General features: G+C 41.2%; 1 long non-coding RNA gene across 3 annotated transcripts in view; it reads left to right on the top strand.

Annotated features, from left to right (window-relative positions):
• Window positions 1-20,516, top strand: part of LOC112312674 (uncharacterized) — a 251,719-nt gene that overhangs the window by 131,569 nt on the left and 99,634 nt on the right. The window contains exon 6 of one of the 3 annotated variants that reach the window (XR_011650348.1): window positions 20,498-20,516. This exon is cut by the window's right edge and continues 156 nt beyond it. The exons of the other annotated variants lie outside the window; for them this stretch is intronic. This is a non-coding gene — a long non-coding RNA (uncharacterized lncRNA). The remainder of the gene's footprint in view (window positions 1-20,497) is intronic. 3 annotated transcript variants of the gene reach the window in all.

Below are 20,516 nucleotides of genomic sequence, written 5' to 3'. Positions count from 1 at the left end.
CCAACAGCATCAGTGCAGCTGGTCTCGTTTCACCGAAAAGTTCAGTAACTCACCCAATGTCATCAAGTTAGTAATCAGGGGACCAGGATGTAACCCAGGCTCTGAACTTATCACCACAAGGTTCTGTTCTGTCCAAACCCACTTGCTTCGGGATGAATCTCCCTAAAAGATTCCTGTTCAACTCAAAGAAACCCCTTGTCCGAGGAGACCAATAACTTACATGCCCTGGATCCAGTGCTCAGACAGAGAGCTCTGCCTCCCCCGAGAGTCTCTGAGACTCACTCGGTGGCCCCCATGCAAGTGCTTTGTAGAACTGCAGCTCAGCAATGCCATAAATAGCTCATTACAAAAAAATAGTTATAGACAATTTCTACCTATGGAAGAAAGTGATTTTCTAATACAAGAGAAATTAGGCTAAATCTAAGGAAAATCGGGCAATAGGGCTAATGAAATGTAGTGTATTTTATTTTTTCCTTGCAGTTCTTTATTTCCCTTATATTATGACCCTCTGAAGATGAATTTGTATTTATTTATAAAGTAGAAGTGCATATAATTGCTATTATTATTTTGGTATTAGAGAGTGATAATCAAATGAGTATGAGGGATTATTGCAACTGTTTAAGGCTGGCATGAGTCATGGTTCATTTTGAGCTTGCTTTGCCCGACATAGCGCGCTATGGGCCCTCGGTATCCTGGAACTGAGTTTGGGGCCATGGCTGACCTTCTGCTTCTCAGCTCCTTTGGCTGCCAAGCCTTTGCTATTTTTCCTTCAGAGAGATAGGCAATAGTCTTCACAATATTCTTTTTTTTAAATATATTTTGATCAGAAATGTAATACTAAATTTATTCAACAATGAAAGAAATATATTCACAATTCAAAATCTACTTGTTTCTTAAGATTTTAAGTTCCTTACAAACTTTATTATATTACAAATATGGTAAAGTTTAGAAATAATGTTGAGGCCTTTGATTAATGAGTGGTCCCAATATCAAACTAGACCTTTTATTATATATATTTTTTAACATTTTTTTTTATTGTTGTTCAAGTACAGTTTTCTGCCCTTCCCCCACCCTCCCCACCACCCTAGCCCTCCCCACCTCCCTCCCTTGTTTCCACCCCCCCCATATTATTGTTCACGTGTCCTTTCTAGTTGTTTCTGAAAACCCTTCACTCTTTTCCCTTATTATCCCCTCCCACCTCCCCTCTGGTCACTGTCATTCATTATTTGCAGGGAGCTTGAAAAAAGATGCTCTTTGATCCTCTCATTCTTCCCTGTCCCTTCCAAAGCTCCTCCCTCCCCTCCCCCCAGTTTTTGAGCCAAGTGTGAATTTTATAAGGCCTCGCACAGCATCGTTCATTATTGCCACATCACGGAGCGTCCTGTTTCAGGAGTCTCACAGCTTGGGTTTTTTCAGGCCCACTGCTGTCACATACTGAGCTTGAGAAACCTGGGCAAGTAGCTTTTCTTCACTGGGTCTTGTTTTTATTATCCGTAAGGTGAGGGCATTATATAAATATTTCTAAGATTTAAAATTACATGCAATTAAAATTGCAACAAATAAATTTAAATTTCATTTTGGATAAGCCATTCATTTACATTGCGACAACTTACAGGCAAATGCCTAAAGAATTTTTCTTAGACTTTTAGCAGGTCATCAACTTCAAAATCAACTTTTAAAAAAATATTTCGGGTAGTTAACTGAGGTCAGATGGCCTGTCCCTTAATTATTAAGTGTTTGGGAAGAAGAATGGTTTGATGGACAAATTGGTTCTTGTATTTCTCACTTAAAAGTGTTGCTTTCAGGATGTGAAAACTTTGCCATTTGCCAGTGTTGAAAAAAAGGTATCAGTGTTTTCAAGGAGTTTCTTCGGATCAATATCTGCAGCTTCAGGGAGTCAGGCCACAGGACAACTCAGTGATTCAACTGTGCATTTAGGCACCACTTTCTAAGAGAATGTGCACATGAAGGCAAAAATGCGTTGTGAATGCGGGGTGGAAAAATTAGGAAAAGCTGAACTACCCAAGGAAAACACATGTCTGACTTCTGTCTTTCCATGAGATCAGATGAGCTCTTAGGACTTTTACTTTTCTAAGCCATTCCAAACACGGACATTAAGTACGTGATTATTATTTGGAGAGGTGCTTCCAGGGTCTACTTGAATATGAGAGGTAGACAGGGGCACCTTTGATGCCGGGGACCAGAGGGTATTGCCGTGGACTCCCTCTCACTGTGTTCTGTAACCTGCATCCTGATCCAAATGGAGCACCCACTAGTTTCTAGGTCAGTATAATTGCTACAGAAAAGGTTGAGTGCTCTCTAGTATGAGTCCCCCTATACTTCATGACGTCTCATTTAGATGTGTGAACTTCCACAAGATTAAGCAAAGCCTCCTTGAGGAGCCTGGCCTGGCTTCAATCAGAGCCCCTACCTTGCTTCTAATTTACCATCTTGGGAGAAGACTGAGGTTTGGATTAGAAAACAGTGGAAATTTGGCAGAGGCCAGGAGTGTGCTGGTCCAGAAAGGCAGAATGTGCTCAGGTGTCAGACTTTGAATGAGATCCAGGAAGCAGCGTTTTTTTGATCAGCGGACATTGTAAAAGAGCACTTGATGACATTTTAAGGAAGACCAGAAATTCAAAGCCAAGTTCGTGAACAGATGGGAAAGTACAATTCCAAGTCAATGAGATGAAAGCAGAGACAGAAGCAGAGATAAGTCAGACACCACTGACAAAGCAAGAGGAGGAGAGGGTGGAACAAAGCAGATTCACCCAAAGGTTTGGTTGCTGTCTCTGCTGGGGTTTATTGACCTACCCATGTGTTGGGCAGCTCAGGGAAACCATCTCTGGGGCGATATCTAAAGGAAAGTTTAATGATACCCAATTCACATGGCATCCATTTCAGCCTTTTAGGGCGTACAATTCACTGATTTTTGCAGTGTTCACAGAGCTGTGCAACCATCACAACAATCTAAGTGTAGAACATTCTCATTACCTGAAAAAGAAGCTCTATCCCCCATGGCCCACATTAGCAGTCACTTGCCCCTACCTTTCCTAACCCTGCGCCCCCAGCCCACAGTGACCACTGATCTACTTTTTGTTTCTGCAGATTTGCCTGTTCTGGACATTTCATATCAATGGAAACGTACAATATGTGCTATTTTTGTGACTGGCTTCTTTCTTTGATAGGTTACTTGAAATCCTGTTTACAGAATTTACTTTTCTGCTAAAATTATTTTGAATGTGTGTACGTGTGTCTGTTATTGAGTTTAGACCACTTTTACTACTCCTGATTAAGAAAAGGTTATGGTTACTTTGATCCAAGTTTTAGAAATTCAGATAACATATAGTACATAGCATTAACATGGGTTTGTTCCAACCCTGATGGTTCGTGTTACCAAGAGCCCCAGCATAGTCATGCTTGCACACGCATACATTACTGCGTGTCACAGGCACGTAAAGTGCAGGCGACTCATCTAAGGAGCCCTGACCCAATGACCACTGTGAAAAGTGGGAGAACAACAGGATGGCAGCAGAAAAGGCCCTTCTCTAATATCCCTTTGTTCGTTTGTCTTGTTTTTACTGACGTGAAAGGTAGAAAAAACTCCAGTTATCTGAAATGTTTGGCTGTTTGAATTCTAGAAAGAAGCACTATAATAAGTTAGGAAAAAGACATCTGACAATGATTTTTAAAAGAAGAGAGAATAGTATTGGCCTTTCTGGCAGCTGGATCCTTGGGTGTGATTTTTAGTTGGGTGGGATTTCCTATTTTCTGCATTCACCTGTCTCCTCAAGCAGAAATTATGTCTCGAGTTGGATATTTTCTTTCTTTTGAAATGGACAGGAAAGGGAAGGCAAGACTGGGAATTGTGCTTCAGAAAAATGATTCACTGTGTTTAGAATTATGGCTTAACTTGTGCAAATGAATATATATCCAGAAAATAACCACACAATCAAACAAAATGAATCTTGCCCTAGAGAAAAATGTTTGCATCATAAATTAAAGTAATTTAATTAATGAATTTCTGGCTACAGGAAGCTAAACCTGAATAAAGTAAACTATCAGAATAAGGACGGGGCATTTAACAAGAATGATCCTGAGAGAAGGCTCGGTACCAGAGTGTATAAAGGAGAAGACAGAAATGGTGGGAAAGTCACTGTCCCATGGGATCAATCCCATCTGTATAAGCCATGACTTTCTCATTTATGCCTTTCACTACTTTACATCCTTGAGAGATAAATCATGCCTTTGTTGTGAACAAGAGCAGCTGGACTCCTGTGACTGAGGGGACCGCCTGCAGGAAACATTGTTGATACTAGACTATCATTTCCTGCAGAGAGAAGAGCAGCTTATGTGGTAAATCTTCTTTCCTACATACATTTGCTAAAGTGTTCCCTGTCCATGAATGTTGTAAAGAATTCCCACGAGAATTTTTTAATGTGCCATTTTGAGTATTTCTGCCAATTCTGGCCATGAACCTTTGCGTGTGACCAAAATTTACTGATAAATGCCAAGTGAGCTGCTTAAAGCAAAGAAGAAATCAGAACAAGTTCAGAATGGGTCAAGAAACAGCATAATCTGGAATACTCATATATTGCTGTTTAATCTCATCAGCTAAGTGTCATGAAAGAGGTTTTAGTTCATTTATGAACAATGCTGGTAACCCAGCCACCACTGTCCAGGATAGAAGCTTTTGTTTTTTAAGGGAAGGTCTAGCTATGTAGCCTTTCTCACAATTTCAGTGATCAAAAACAGAGCCCACCCCGAACCCTCTCAAACGCTCACTCCACTGTGTTTTCTGTCTACTTTTTCACAGGGCCCTATATACAAGTCAGCTGCCAGATGCTGACTCGCCCAGGGTCCTGGGAACATCTCCCTCTTGTTTTGATTTCTGTTCATTAACTGTTAGTACAATTTCCTTTCAAACTTGAGTTTAATGAACCTTTCTCTTTCCTGGCTTTATGATCTCCTGTCCTCTATCTCCTCCTCTCCCACTACTCTCGTCCTTCACCCAGGCTGCTTATCTGACTGGAATTTATTTGATTTCTTTCCCCTTCCCCTTGTCCTATGGGAGAGCTGAAAGCTAGACTCCCTTAAACATTTATGAACTTGGTTCACGCATTCAAGTCCCTTTGGATAATTTGAGTTTGACCCCATCACGTATCCTTTGAACAAGACTTGCTTTGAGTCTCGCTTTAGTATTGAGCAGGAAACATACTCTTCAGATTGTAGGGCCATGAATTCCATTCAAGATGAGATTAATGTAAATATCACATTTTCATGTTTAAAGTCTAAGGGGAAAAATCAGGATGTTCTAGGTAAAGACTGTACCCCGCCTTTCACAGAGAGTATGATTTTGATTACAATCTATGTCATTATTACTTTTCTCATCACTCCTCACCCTTTAATCCAGAAAAGAGTAAGAGGGGAGAAAAAAGTGAAAAAAACAAAACAGAACAGGAAAAGCAAGGGAAAGCAGCTCATGGTGTTTCCTATTGAAGCACCACATGAGCTCTAGTTTGGGGTTTAATCGGTAACTTCTAACACACCCTCTGCCTTCTACATAGCACATCTGATTATCTACATCTAGGTATCCACTTTGCATATTTGGTCAAGCATCTCAGTTTTCTTTGAAACTGCTGGTACTTAGAATAAGTATGGAATATGTACTGCTTTTTGTGACTGATCGTAGTGTATCTTGGCAATGGTAGGGGGCTCTTTGTTATGGTCTCTTTTCTTTAACAATTCAGGCGATGATGAACGAGTCTCTAATGCTGCTACGCATTTTGGAGGGTGGTGGGGGGTGAAGAGGAGAGTTAGTAAAAGGCCAGCTAGCTATAGACTTGCACAGTACAGAGGCAAGAAAGGGGAAGAAATTTTGGACAGAGTTGGAACAGGGAATAAGCAAAAATACCCAAATGTACTTTTATAGCCAATTTCCCATGTCTTCATGTCTGCAGGATAACTTAAAATCTTTTCATTATATTTCCCTTGCAATTCAATTTGCTGATGTTCCAAGAGAAATAGGAGGAGGGGTGGGAAAATTCTTTTTATGGTTGGAATACAGAAGGTTTATTATGCTTTTGAAAACTGGAGTCCATTTACACAATAGTGATAGTTATTATGATATTTTTTTGATGACCATATCTGGGTAAATGAAACACGATCACCAGCAGAATGACGGCCAGACGGGGCACGTATGTGCGCATGCATCCAACAAACAGTTCTGTTCACAGGAGGCCACCAGACAGGCATACTCCCGTGGGATCAACACCCCCAGTTGGGCTTACCTTTCCTGCTGCTGCCCTGTCCCAGGACATAGAGCAAGATAGCAGTGGGTAGAGACAATTAAAAGTCAACTGTCTAGGCCAGTGATTTTCAACTGCTGTGCCGCTAGAACATTAAAACATGCAGCACCTGACTATTTAGTCAGAGGCACTGGCCTCTTTTCCCTGAGATTGCCAAGTAAGAAAATGATAACAGCTAACACAACAATAGCTGCATGGTGTGAATGAGTCAAAATTATACCTTTTTGTTTTTTGTCAGATTGGCAAAAAATATATTTCTTGGTATGCCACAAAATCTTAGTAGTTTATGTGTGCGACGAGATGAAATACGTGAAAATCGCTGGTCTTGGCTATTGGAGATGAGTTGATGAGGACGAGCCTAAAAGTTGCAAAGTGGCACCTTTCTCACCTGCAAGCCACCTTACCTCATGCTGTCCCTTCATTGCGGGCCCTCTCCGGCTTCCCCCAAATGAGGTTGTAATGAACTCAGCTCGCCCTCCAGCCTGGTTCCCTTTTACCCCACGACTAGGCTGCCAGCCCTGCTCTGCACAGGACTCACAGCGATGGTGACCAAGGTTTTCTAAGGAAAAATGAGAACACAACCTATAACAGATAAAAATGTTATCAATGATTTATAAAAGAATTTCAGAATTGAAGGACATGAGTTTTTAGATGCAAAATGCCACTGTGTAACCAATATGATGATTGGAAAAAAGACCTACGCAAGGGCATATGATCATAAAATTTCAGAAATATAGAGATCTTAAAAGCTGAGAGAGAGAGCGAGAGAGAGAAAACAAAACAGAAACCAGTCACATACAAGGATTTGGACTAACAATGGCATCCTGCCTTTCAACTGCAAGATGGGAAGCCAGAAGTTCCTGGTAAATGCTTCCAATTTCTCAGAAGAATGATTTCTAACCTAGAAATCTATACTTTATGAAATGATCAATCCAGTGTGAAATTAATATAAAGACATTTTCAAACAGGAAGAGTCTTTTTATTATTTTTAAATCTCCCACACACAGTCTCAGCAAACTATAGAAAGATGTGTTCCTATAAAACAGGAGATTAAATCAGGGAAGAGGAGGACTGCGGCCCAGGCCACAAGGGGCCCAGCGTGGGGAAGAAGAGAAGAGAGGCCCTGAATGCCCGGAGCACCTTGTACTGGATGAAGGAGGGCTGGGGGTGCGGGGAGGAGATATTTCCAGCAAACAAAAAAGAAAGCAGATTTGACAGGCATACGTGCCAGGTTGTCCATGTGGAAAATTGAATGAAGTTATTGAAGAATATTGGAAGATTTAACCCGAGTCTCAGGAGAAATTTAAAAAAGGAAAAGAAAGAAGAAATGTAAATCAACTAGAAGCAATGTATTCCAATAAAATATAAAATTATTATTATTATTATTATTATTTTATTATTATTATGGTGATTAACTCAAGTGGGATGGTGTTAGTTCTCTGGTGACTTCCTGTTCTGATATCCTATTTTGTCTGAATTTTTTAAATTGAATGTATTGGGGTGACATTGGTTATTAAAATTATATAGGTTTCAGGGGTACAGTTCTATAATATGTCATCTGTGTGTCGTATTGTGTGTCCACCAACCCAGGTCAGTCGCCTTCCTTCACCATTTGTCCCCCTCCACCCTCTCCTACATCCCCCTACCCCTTCCCTCTGGTAATCACCACACTGTTGTCTGTGTCTGTGAAGTTTTTGTTGTTGTTGGGTCTTTTTGCTAAATCCCTTTACCTTTTTCACCTAGCCACCCTACCCTCTTTGCTCTGACAGCTGTCAATCTGTTCTCTGTTCTCTGTATCTATGAGTCCTTTTCTATTTTGTTTGTTAATTTATTATTCATTAGATTCCATCTATAAGTGAAATCATATGGTATTTGTCTTTCTCTGAATGACTTATTTCACTTAACATAATGCTCTACAGGTCCATCCATGCTGTTGCTGAAGGTAAGATTTCCTTCTTTTTTATGGCTGTACAGTATTCCATGGTGTAAATGTACCACAGCTAAAATTATTCAAGAAAGGAATATGCAATCCTAATACACTTCCTGACTCAGGAATGAATAATTGTTATAAAACACAAAATACTGATTTATCCAAAAATAATAAAACTGTATTCTGCATGTGCATCTAAAACAGGAATTGGCTCATGTGGTTAAGGAGGCTGAGAAGTCCCATGATCTCCCACGTGTGAGCTGGAGACCCAGGAAGGCTGATGGTACGACTCAGGCCAAGTGTAACGGCCCAAGAACTGGCAGGATGCTGATGGTGTAAATCCAAGAGCCAAGAGGGTTGATGTCTAAGGGCAAGGGAAAGCGGCTGTCCCATTTCAAGCAAAAAGAGCAAATTCGGCCTTCCTCCACCTTTCTCTCCTGTTCTGGCCCTTAGTCGATTACATAGGGCCCACCCGAACTGGTGAGGGTGATCTTCACTTAGCCCACCGATTTAACTGCTCATCTCTTTCAGTAACGCCCTCACAGACACACCCAAAATAATGTTTTAGCAGCTCTCTGGGCATCCCTCAGCCCAGTCCAGTCGACATATAAAATACACCATTATTCTCTTCCTCTCTCTCGTCTATCTACCTATTCTGAAAGGCAACAATGTGTGTGTGTTAGTCACTGTGAAACCCTGCAGGGAAGTGCAGTGGGTCTTGCCCAATAACCCTTCGACTCTGTTCCTTAAGTGTAGTTGGTGGACCAGCAGTGTCAGCATCCACCAGGCAACTTGTTAGAAATGCAAATTCTCAGCCCCCCATTCCCACCCCACACCTTTCAAACCAGTCTCTGAGGATGGAGCCCGGGAATCTTCATTTTAATAGTCACTTTTGTTGGGCTGATGCCTGCTGACACTTGAGAGTTACCACTGTATGTATCACCAAATCTTCCCTTTCCTGCCCGCTCAGGACAATACTGACTTCACCAGCTTCGTTCCTGGGACTTTGCTGTGAACTGGGTTAATAAGAAGTACCGAGACCAGCTCGATCGGTTAAGGTTGGGAAGAATTACTCAGAATGGAAAAGCTTAAGAGAATGAGGGACAAGATAGAGAAAAAGTAGCCTAGGTCAGGTTTCAGAGGAAGTTCTGGGAAGTTTTGGAGACAGAAGGAGGCCTGTGGGACAGTTGTGGGTTTTGCGGATTGCTGAGAGCAAGAAGGGGTTTTGTGGCATTTTGTGAACGAGCACCATAAAGATGCCAATTGACCTTCAATTTTACTTTTCGGGTGGTGTTGGGTGGATATGCGTTTGACTGAGTGAGCATATCAAGACCGGCTTCCAAGCAAGAGTGCTTCTTTGTGGGAACTGTGAGGAGCAAGCCACCAAGGTTTGCCTGTCTCACGTTACGTAATGGTGGCTCTTTTGATTTACTCACTTTTGCTGCTGTTGTGCTGGTGCTGGTCACTAGTCAGATCTGTGGAGAGATGGCTCGTTGATGAAAGTATCATGTCAAATGAACAGTACAGGATGCAGCTGGCTTTTTGTATCATCGTGGTCACTGCTGACTCAGAGGTCATGGTTATCACATCATTTTTCATTTCTCGTCGAGCATAGTTTCTCAGGCTCCCTCCTCATTTTCAATTTTCAGTGTCTTTTTGGTGCTGCTACCCACAGTCAACCACTTCTGTGAACATTCCTCTGACCTTGCCAACCCTAGAAATTGTATTAGCACTGAAATCTCAAATTTATGTTTTTGTCTTCCTGGTTCATTTGCTCAAACCCCCCCTCGACAGACATCTCTCTGTCAGCAGATCTTGCTGGTTCTCCCTTCGAGCCAAGTCTCCAACCTGGCAGCTCTTCACTGTCTTTACTGCTGACACACTGGTGGAACAATTGAAGCCGCACCGTCGCGAGTTTGCGCCAGCTGGTCACCTTACCTCTGCTCTCACTTCCCCAGTGTCTGTTTCTTACAATAGCCAAAGTCATCCTGCTGTATTGTAAACCAAATCATTTTATATCCCTCTTTAAAAATATTCCCATCCCTATGTAAAAATATTTAAAAGTTTTCCCCAGCCATTAGAACGAATCCCAAATCCTTCAATATAGCCTACAAAGCTCCATCTGATCTAACCCTGCGCTTTCTCACCAACTTCACTCTCCTCCCCTAGCCCTCCTTGCCCACTATCAAGATTCCTAAGAAGAAATTTGCTACCCTTTCTTGTCATCAAACCAGAGAATGACAAATTGTAACCCGTAGCCAAATGCAGCCTGTTGTCTGTTTTTGTAAGTCAAGTTTTACTGGGTAATAGCCACACACATTCATTTACATCTTCCTTGTGGCTGCTTTCATGCTACAAGGCCGAGCTTTGCAAACCATAGGAGGAGTTTGGATTTCGAAGTACCACGGGAAACCTTTGAAGAATTTCAAGCATAATCACTGGGTAACCAGCCCTAAATGTTTCTAAATGCTTAGATTTTTTGGTTTTTGTTTGCATCTCTTGTTTTGCTTATATTTATGGAAATGATGAAGGGATATTTCAGCAAATATGTGGCACAGAAATGAATCCAAATATTAAGGGTCCTAAGTCTTGAGAAATTCAGGAAGGACTCCAGAAGAAAGAACTCAAAATACAGGTATAAAATTAGAAAGGGCCCCATGCAGGGGGGTCCGGGGGCGAGCTCCATTGTGTCACTGTCTACTCACTTTGGGTGTCGTGGAAACGACTTTACAGATACCCCTGGCCTTAGGTGGGAACCAAAGTTGATTTTCAGGTTTGAGAAGTGCTTGGGACACTCTGTCTACCATCTTCAGAGCTCAGGCCTTTTCTTCCTTCTCTTTTTCTCCCTTCTTGTATCCCACTATGCAATTATCCCTGACTCAAACAGCTCAGGTTAAAAACTGTGGTTTTCCTGTAGTAATTGGTGCTGGAGGGACGAGGGGGGTACCAGGCAGAGGGGGACAATGGGTGAAAAACTGGGACAACTGCAATAGCATAATCAATAAAATATACTTAAAAAACTCTAGTTTTTGTGATCATCTTGTAGCTGATTTGAAGTCTTTCTGTTGAACTATTTATTCTTCCATATGGTATATACATCCTTTGTAAAAACTGACCTCTGAGGGTTAGCGGGGGTGTATCTGAAATGGTGTGCGCCGTGGGAGATGGAATGGAAAAAAGATAATGAGATTTATGTATGTTAAGAGTCATGTTTTAGAGGTCCCATTTTCTTGGAAGAAAAAGACTGGAGATATTCCAGGAGCCGGTTGCAGTGATATTTCAAAGCCTCCAAAGATCAAAGACCCCGGGAAGTTCAAGGTGCTTTATTGTGTCGAAGCCCCTGTCTCTTTTTGTTCCATGGTCCTATCTCCTTAGAAATCATATCGAACAACTGTTGCATATCTCTCACCATATTTGTCAAGCTGTTTCACTGCCAGAAATGGTGTCTATTCCATGGGATGCTTTCTCTAAAGGAATAGTACTCTGTTCTTTATGAAATAGAGGGAAAGATGAGCTAGCTAATTTATTCCATTCTGAATGCTTTGTAACAAAAGTTGAAATGAATGAAAATGATTGCATTTATAGGCCTGGTCTGCAGATATGAAAAGCTGCTGGAAACCATTGAGTGTGGAATGGCTTTAATTTACGAAGTGGATCTCAGCCCATGATATGCCTGCTTTTTGTTAACTTATATAAAAGAGAAAGAAATACGGAGAGCAAAAGCTTTCAGACTGGCTGTAGCTGAAAAGAACCAGTGCTTGAAGTTCTAAGATTGTTATTTACATTAGAAAAATGGGGTATTGCTCTGACGGAGTGGAAGAGGAGGGGTACAGGACTGCGGGGGGTACGTAGAGTTGGACTGACAAGCTCATTAGTGAGAACTCAGGTGGATGACGTGCTATCAGGTGGCTTCTCCCAGTGGCAGAGGGGCCTGGAGATGCCACGGGACAGGCAAAGCTAGGTCTTGGTGTGATAAACGAGCAGGTCGTGAGAATACCGTTTCATTCCACGCCTAGAATATTGTCCTGAGATTTTCCACATGTGATTTAAATAACGATGTGTTTGATACACACTGGACCAAAGAATGGTAAATATTGCTCATTCTTTTGTCTTCCTGTTCTAATACTGATGCTTCATTAAATGAACGCAAAGGGAGGAAGTCCTTCCGTACACCTATTCTTTGCTCCTCAGTTCCCACACGCTGCTTTAATTACACAGCACTGCATTGCTGAAAACTGCAACCCCAGCCCCCCCTCAAAGTACGAGAAGTGGGCATCCTGAATGATTTATAGCAACATTTAATCATCAGGCCTTTGATTTTCATGTCTTGTAAATACAGAGTTGAAGAAAACAGTCCCCCCACCCCATCCCATACAGGACAGAATGGTTATTCATGTCTCATTATCAAGCCCTTAATCTTCCTTTTTTTTAAAGGTAGTATTGAAACCATCTGGGCTGCTTTGAAGTCCGTTTATTTTACTAAATTAAGCTTTCTCAGACTGTGCCCTTCTTCTTTACACCATACCACGAACATTTGATTAATTCTGGCACAAGTACACCTGTGTTTATACATCTGACAATTTAGTCTGTAGATGAAGGAAGCTGGAGTCAGAAATTTGGGCCAAATTAAGTCTATTGGTAGGCTCCAGGGTTTTTTTTTTCTTCTTCTCGATGTAATTTTAGATTAAACGTTTCCCTGTGTGGATTTAAGTATCAGGCTGTTTAAAGAGATAAGTACAGCATAGTGATAAAAACATGGGACTTAGAGTCATAGGGAGCCAAGTTTAAATATTAGGTCCACAACTTCCTGTGTGACTTTAGGAAAGTCACTTTGCCTCTTTGACCACAGTGGCCTCAGCTGTAAAACAGTGATTGTGGTACCCAGCTTCCTAGATGCCCCCCCTGGACCCTGCTTCCTGGCATTCATTCCTTTGTGTTCCTTCCCATGCTGAACAGGGTTGGCTTGTGTAACCAGTACGACGGCATGTGACTTCTGAGTCTAGGAGATCAAAGACATGGTGGCTTCTGCACTGCTCTTTCTTTTGGGTCACTCAGTCTGGCGGAAGCTGGGGGCCACGTTGTATGGATAGTCAAATGCCTGAGAACAGCCCACATGCAGGGACTGAGGTGTCCTGCCAACAGCCAGCACCGTACAAGTGAACCATCCTGCAAGCCCATTTTCCAGCCTCAGTGAGGCCTGCAGATGTCTTCACCCCTGGCTGATGTCTTGGCTTCAACCTCATGAGAGATCCTGAGCTAGGAACTCCCAGTTGAGCTGCCCACAAACTCCTGACCTATGGGAACTGAGAGAGATGAAAAATGTTTATTGTTGTTTTGAGCCCCCGAGTTCGGGATCATTTGCCATTTAACAATGGGTAACTGATACAGTTACAATTATGGTATCCCTCATGGGATTGTTGGGAGGATTACATGTGGCAATGGAAGGGCTTTGCACAGAGTCTGGCACATGGAAAGTGTTATTCCAGAAGATAAAAACATTAGTCATGGGTGGAACTTGATACTAGAAGACAAGTCTCTCCGGTACCTCACTCCAAATGTTTTTTGTGGGCTTGCGTTTAGTTGATGGATAACTTCAGATTTATAGCAGGCTCCTGATGAATGGCAAACGGAGTGATCTGTCTGTCTGACAGTTCGTGTGTACTGCCTCACAAGCCCTCATCCCACTTTGTAAGTTCAGCCTTGCTGTTGAAACCAAGTGAAGAGCAATAGTAGCCGATGATTCCTGCCTCAGCTACACAAGTGCCTTTTGCTCAATCCTGGGGCTGCCTCATGGCACCTGGCACGGACCCATTCAATCTGTTTAATGCATGTGCAAACTTGGACCCATTAGGAATGGGCGGTGGTGCGTGAATCCTCTCCCTTTCCATCACTTGGCTGGATGATCCTAAGGCGCCTTCTACAGGGCTCTTCGGAGCTGCCCCTTGCGGGGTGTAGACCTAACGCCCATCGTAGAGATCTGCTAAACAGCCCACCTTTGGATTGACTCTCTCCCCTTTGTCTCATTCCTCCCAGTTCTCCACTCCTGCTCCTTGGGCTCACTACTTAAAATAAAACACTGGCTCACCAGCCCTGCTTGTCTCCAGCTTTGCTCCTTGGCAGTGACCTTTGGCTGAGACACACGGCTCTAATAAGAGTTGGCTGAGTATTGTTTCCTTGATGTGTATTCCTGAACTATTACCACGACACTTGCTTTACCCTCTTCAATTGTTTTCCACTATTCTGAGGAAAAAGTCGCAACATCTCACATGGTGGTAGGGGCTTCCAGAGCTAAGTGCTGCCTACACTTTTAGCATCTTCTCCCTGCTTGCTGGCCCATTTATTCTGTGCCTTGGCCTTAGCAAGCTTTGTTTAAGTCCTTTTACGTGATGGTCTCTCTGTTGCCTTTGAACCAGGAATGTGTTGTTTCTCCTTATTTTGCTTGGCCATTTGTCACTTGTTCAGGTCTCAGCCTAAATGCAATATTCCCAGGAAGGCCTCGAAGATATGACTTTAAATATCTGTATATCAGTCTGAATGTCTGCTTTCTTAATGCCTGTTGTACTTACAAGTATTTTATTTTTATTTTTCATTGAGTTCATTGGGGTGACATTGGTTCATAAAACCATACAGGTTTATCTGCATACTGCTTAGTGTGCTCGTTGCCCAAAGTATGCAAGTGTTGTCTCCAAGTTCATGTCCCCCTCTCAAGTGTAAACTGTGAGGGCAGGCACTGTGATTCTCTGTTTCTCCATTGATTAATGTGTAGCTTAGAGAACATGTTAATGAATGTCTAGTGAATGAAAGAAAGAATTTACCTTGGCAAAATCCACATGGCTGACGATTTTCTGTGTTATTTTTTTTAAATACCTTAAACTGTCCCTTTAAAACAGGAATCATATCCAAAAGCGTCTCTTCAAGCTGCTGAGACAAGGTATCACTTTAATAACACAAGTGACAAATTTGTTGGTAGTAAAAGGATTTATTTTTACAATTACATTTTCACCATTTTCAAAAGACAGTATCATAGGCTCAGCTCAACTGACAAGCTCCCCTGGTAATTTAGATTAAAGTTAGTTTACAAAATTTGATTGACAGACAACTTTCAGAGATCATCTGTATTGGAGAGAGTCTACCCCTGTCTGTTGAAGTGAAACTCATAGTTTCAGTTCATGTAATCTAAGCTCTATGTGGATAGAGAAGACGTTTTGCTTTCGGTATATGTAGAAGGAGCGCTGTACTGATGGGTCAGTAGGAAATAGGGGTGCCCATCCTAGGAAATCTTCTAGCCTTTTTGACCACAGCAACACGATTCAGATGACAGAGGGTTACATCAGGATTCTGCTTGTCTGTTTAGAAAAAGAGAATCTTTTATGAATGAGATCATTCTTCAAAATATATTAGGGCCAGGTCTAGGGGCATCTTGTAATAGGTAGCATCAGATGGTCTAAATTTGTAAACTAATTGTGAAAACCTGACATTAAATCAGATCTGAATAATGGTGCAGGTAAGAAGCCTCTGAACAATGATATAGTTGAAACAAGTTTCATTGATGAATATGTTTGCAAAAATGGAAGTCAACTCTGCGGTAGATCAATGAGACACAAAGACAGCTCCTTTGATGTTTTACAAAGGACCATGCACTAAGTTCATTATGTCCTTCACAATGATAAAGATCACATACTTTATGTGGCAAGAAACCATTTCTTTATTCAACAGATATTTTTTGAATGCCTACTATGTTTCAGGCACATCTAGGAGCACATGAGAAGATACAGCAAGAACAAAATATATCTTAGCATGCTCTTTTCAAGAGCAGATTTTGCCATGGCAAAGGGCTTTGCAAAACCTCCTGGAGAGGAAATGGCTGACATCAGTGGGAATTAGCATTGGTCCTGCTACAGGAAATTGCCAACAGATTTCCCACAGTGTTTTCTGAAACACTAGGATCTTCCAAAGGGGAAGTAGTGTCATATATTTCATCTAGATCCAGCTGTTGCAGTAGTTTGTTTGAAGGCTAGAAATGTTCTTTTTCTCTAAGGAAATTGAGATAGCAATGAGCTAAACTAATTGAATTCATGTCTCACTCAGCCGCAGGGGTTCCCGCTGGTGGAGCTGATCCCCTTGTCCTCTCTCTAGGTCAGGAGGCGCTCAACCAGATACCGTGGGTTGCTGCTGAAGACCAGAGAGTAATCCTTACAAAGAAGCCAAAGGCTGCAGGCAATCCTAGTAGTTAAGGATAAACCACATTTTAGCCCAGATTTGATCAGGCAAAGTATGTTAAAAGTTAATTCCTGGGACAAAATGGAAGAGATCTTGAATGGCAACCTTGGGTGGGCATCCGTATCATCTGTGAAGCTGACGCTGAACGACTATGGGAAGGAATCAGAAACTAATGTTAAATGACTGTTTAACAACTGTTTGCAAAGCTTCCAGCCTGTTGGGGAGAGAGCAGGAAATAGTAACTTAAAAATAGTTCCCAAAGCCAAAAGGAAGTGGGGAAAAAAAGCATTTTATTTCTTAATCTCTTTGGATTACCTCTGAGGGGATGAGTAATGAATAAAACTCAGGATTAGTGTACAGGAAGGGCTCTTTAGAGACCGTCTAGACTCTGGGCCATCTTTCTCTTTCATGGAACTCCTCCCAAAATTTTTAGAGAGCAAATTCTGTGCCATATTTTTAAATACTTTGAAAGAAAGGAGATTAAGAAGCTCTCTGAATAATCATTCCAGTGTCTGATAAAGTTCATCATCATAATTGTTTTCTTTGATATATTTTTAAAATTTCTCTGATGGCTAGTCATATTTTCTTAGGACTTATACACTCGATCATTTCATGTCTTGAATTTATATAGTTTATTTTTTCTGCCTGTTTTAAAAAAAATGGGTCATAGTTATTTTTAATTCTAAAGCTCTTTGCAAAATCATTACCTTTTGTCTTAGAATTTTAAGTAGTATGTTACTTTAGCCATGGTATTTCTCTAACTTATCAACAAAGATTATTTTTTCTATAATTATTATATATTTGAAACTACTATTAGGAAAAAACTTGTGGTAAAATTGTTTTTTGTCTTTCATATATCTTCTAGGGTGGTTATCAAAAGGTGAAATGCGGAGCTCAGCTAAGATGGCCCCAAGGAAGGGTGAATCTCTGTGTGTCTCCCAACTCCAGGGCTACATAAAGGAAGAAAGAGAATTTTTAAAAAGTTATCTGTTATGCACCCTCTCTATAAATATAAATGAATATTACAGACCCTGGTGAGCAATTACAAAAATGTCTCTAATGCTATCCTGGGATTAAGGAGCAACTACATCTCCTTTTCCTTACAGCTCCCATACAGCAAGGGACGGCTCACTCACCTTACTGCATTTCAGCACTTTCTATAGTAGAATTTGTCACCCACCACCTGGTCCTTTACTTTGGAAGCTATTTTCTGCTGTTGTAGAAAATCAGATTTTCCTTGGTGAGCATTTTTGCCGGGCTGTAGAATGGGTGGGGCTATGCCCCGGCACGAGTGCTTGCTATGACTCAACTGCCAGGAGGCCCATTTTCCTTGACTGCCAGGCCCCGATTGAGACAGAATGCAAGGCCTTTCCCTGAAACCCTATCTGCATTTATTCCAAAGAGTTGCCTGGTGGTCAGAAAGCTCCTGGCTACTGCTCCTCCTCACTCCTATTCCATCTTCAAGTATTGAGTTTCCCCCTTGACAAAAGGTTTCCATACTTTACACAGATATTACTGTAAAATTGTTTAACAACTTACTACTTAAAATGATCATCTGTGGGGAAGTGGCTTTGTGGAGTTTGGTAAATACGTGTGTTGAAGAGTATGCCACCAATAAAAACAGAGTTCATGGTAACTTGGAGAAGTTAATATGTTAAGTGAGAAGAGTAGGATGCAAAATGATGCGTGCATTATAACCAAAACCAAGTGAAAAAGAACTCTGCTTCCTTGTAAAAAATGTATGCTTAGAAAAAGTCTGAAAGCAACGTTGACAATGAGAGGTAAAACTACTGGTAATTCCCTTTTTTCCACTTTAATTGTTTTTAGATTTTCTGTGATACATGTGGCATCACTGTTAGTGTAGAAATAAAACTTTTATACTATCCCTTTTAAATAATGCAATATTCATGATCAGATTCCCTTTTGCTGTTCCATAACTTGAAAGAATAATTCCTTGCTCTATGGGTGATATCGATGGATGGAAGAAATAGAGAGGAAAACAGTATGTAAGTAAAAGTAATGTTGTAGTTCACCTCGTTTCATAAGATGTGTACAAACTAATACATACTTAATGAGAAAGTGATTGAAATGATTCCGTAGAAATCTAGTTGTGACTTCTTCCTTTGAATCATTATACTTTCCAATCCTGGCTCTGACAACAGAAGATATAGTTTTAAATAAAGCCCTTTCTTTTTCTTCTTCTTCTTTTTTTAAGCGTTGTTCAAGTACAGTTGTCTCCATTCCCCACCCCACCCTGTCCCACCCATCCCCGCCTCCCACCCTCTATCTTAGCTCTTTGTCCACATGTCCGTTATACAGGTTCCTTGAAGACCCTCCCCTATTTTCCCCCATTGTCTCCTCCTCCCCTCTGGTTACTGTCATTTTGTTCTTTATTTCAATGTCTCTGGTTATATTTTGCTTGCTTGTTTGTTTTCTTGGTTAGGTTCCACTTATATCCCTTTCTTAATGTGCAGAAAAGTTGGTGAAGACTTTAATGGGCTATGCTCTATTTCACTCGTGATCATTAATTCTTACTCTCAAACGAAGTCTTCAGTTCAGAGAGGTAGCAGTGGGGACTCAGAGAGCAGAGCGATTTGACATAGCGACAGCCCTGAGCCTAGAACGCTCCACCCCAGGCTGTCCTGGGGTGCCCTTCCCACCATGTCTCTTTGTCTCCTGAAAGCCAAATTATGTTTAAAGTGTTCTTTGGACTGGAACGGTTTTAGTTTGCATTGCTGTTTCATCTGACATGTAAAGTGTAAGAGCCAAAAAATATGAGAAGAACAGTTTTCCTTACGTCCGCTCTGCCAAAACTAACACGCATTGGCAATTGAACTGCTAAAGCAATGGAGAAGTCTTTGGTCCCGGGGCAAGGCCCTCTTCCCAACGTGAATCATTTCAACAGAGTGCATGACCACATGGTGTTGCACCAGGCATAGGGGGAAAGTGAACTTGGGAAAGAGTATTTCCAAAATGCAAATGTCCACACAGAGCTAAGAAAGAGAGCTGGTGGGAAATAACTCCCCATCTAGCCTTTGTGTGTCTTCTTCTACTTAGAGCTAAGGAGGGGTGAGCGTGTATTCACGCTTTCCTTTTGTTTGTGTTGCAACACTCCTTTGATGGCTGCTCTGTTTATGGCTGCTTCAAAAACAATAACTCCTCACCACAGAACAATTGCTTTGGCGAGTTGGAAAGAAGTTTGCTTTTGTCTCTGCAGAGGAGGGAGGATAGGAAGAGTATTTACTGAGGAAATTGTGGCACGCCTCACATCGCTCTGGTAGGCAGTTTCTTGGAAGATTGTTTAGCCTGGGACTTTTGTAATTGGTGGCAATACTGTGTTAATGGTTTAAAGCAGTATATTTCTATGTTACCATCATAGATGATGCTCTCTGCATCTGTGCCCTCATGGAAGCTTTGAAAATTAAAATAAAGTGATGTTTTTTCTTTCCACATTACTTTTAAAAACTTTTGAAAGCTCACAAACTTAAAAAAATGGCTTTTCATATAAGTTGTATCATATATTTCTTACAACATGCCTTTGGGAGTATGTATCATTATTTGTACTGAGGATGAAGGGAAATTAAATTGTGACTAAAAATTGTCAGTGCACCATGGTCTTTCCATGGCCTCTAATCTCAAATTCCACATCCTTTCCCCTGTCACCTGTGATCTATGGCCCCTCTGCCATAGGGACCCCATTCCATTTACAGAATAAAAACGCACTGAAACTTCTACGCTTTGTGTAACAAAGCTCTTTTGGATTTGTACTTTATTGCTTGTGGGAGTTTCCATAATCTGCATCTTTCTCAGGAGAAATGGAGCGATGATAACTTCAGAAATTTCTCATGTGTTAGCTTTTTTTTGAAAGAACCAGTTCACTTTTCTGGAAATAATTATAAATGGTGGTTGGATCCAAGTAGTGATTTTTGTTAGAAGTATCTATTATTTGGTTCATTTCTTTTAAAAATTGCATGTGTGAGCACAGACTTAATACAGAATATTAGTATTGTTAACTCAGGTTTTCTGTTTGCCTACTTAGGTAATTGCTTGGCCACGGG

Source organism: Desmodus rotundus, chromosome 9 (genome assembly GCF_022682495.2).
Source record: "Desmodus rotundus isolate HL8 chromosome 9, HLdesRot8A.1, whole genome shotgun sequence".
Taxonomy (NCBI): Eukaryota; Metazoa; Chordata; class Mammalia; order Chiroptera; family Phyllostomidae; genus Desmodus; species Desmodus rotundus.
The sequence above is the reverse complement of the archived record's forward strand: the minus strand, read 5'-3'. Positions and strand labels throughout refer to the sequence as shown.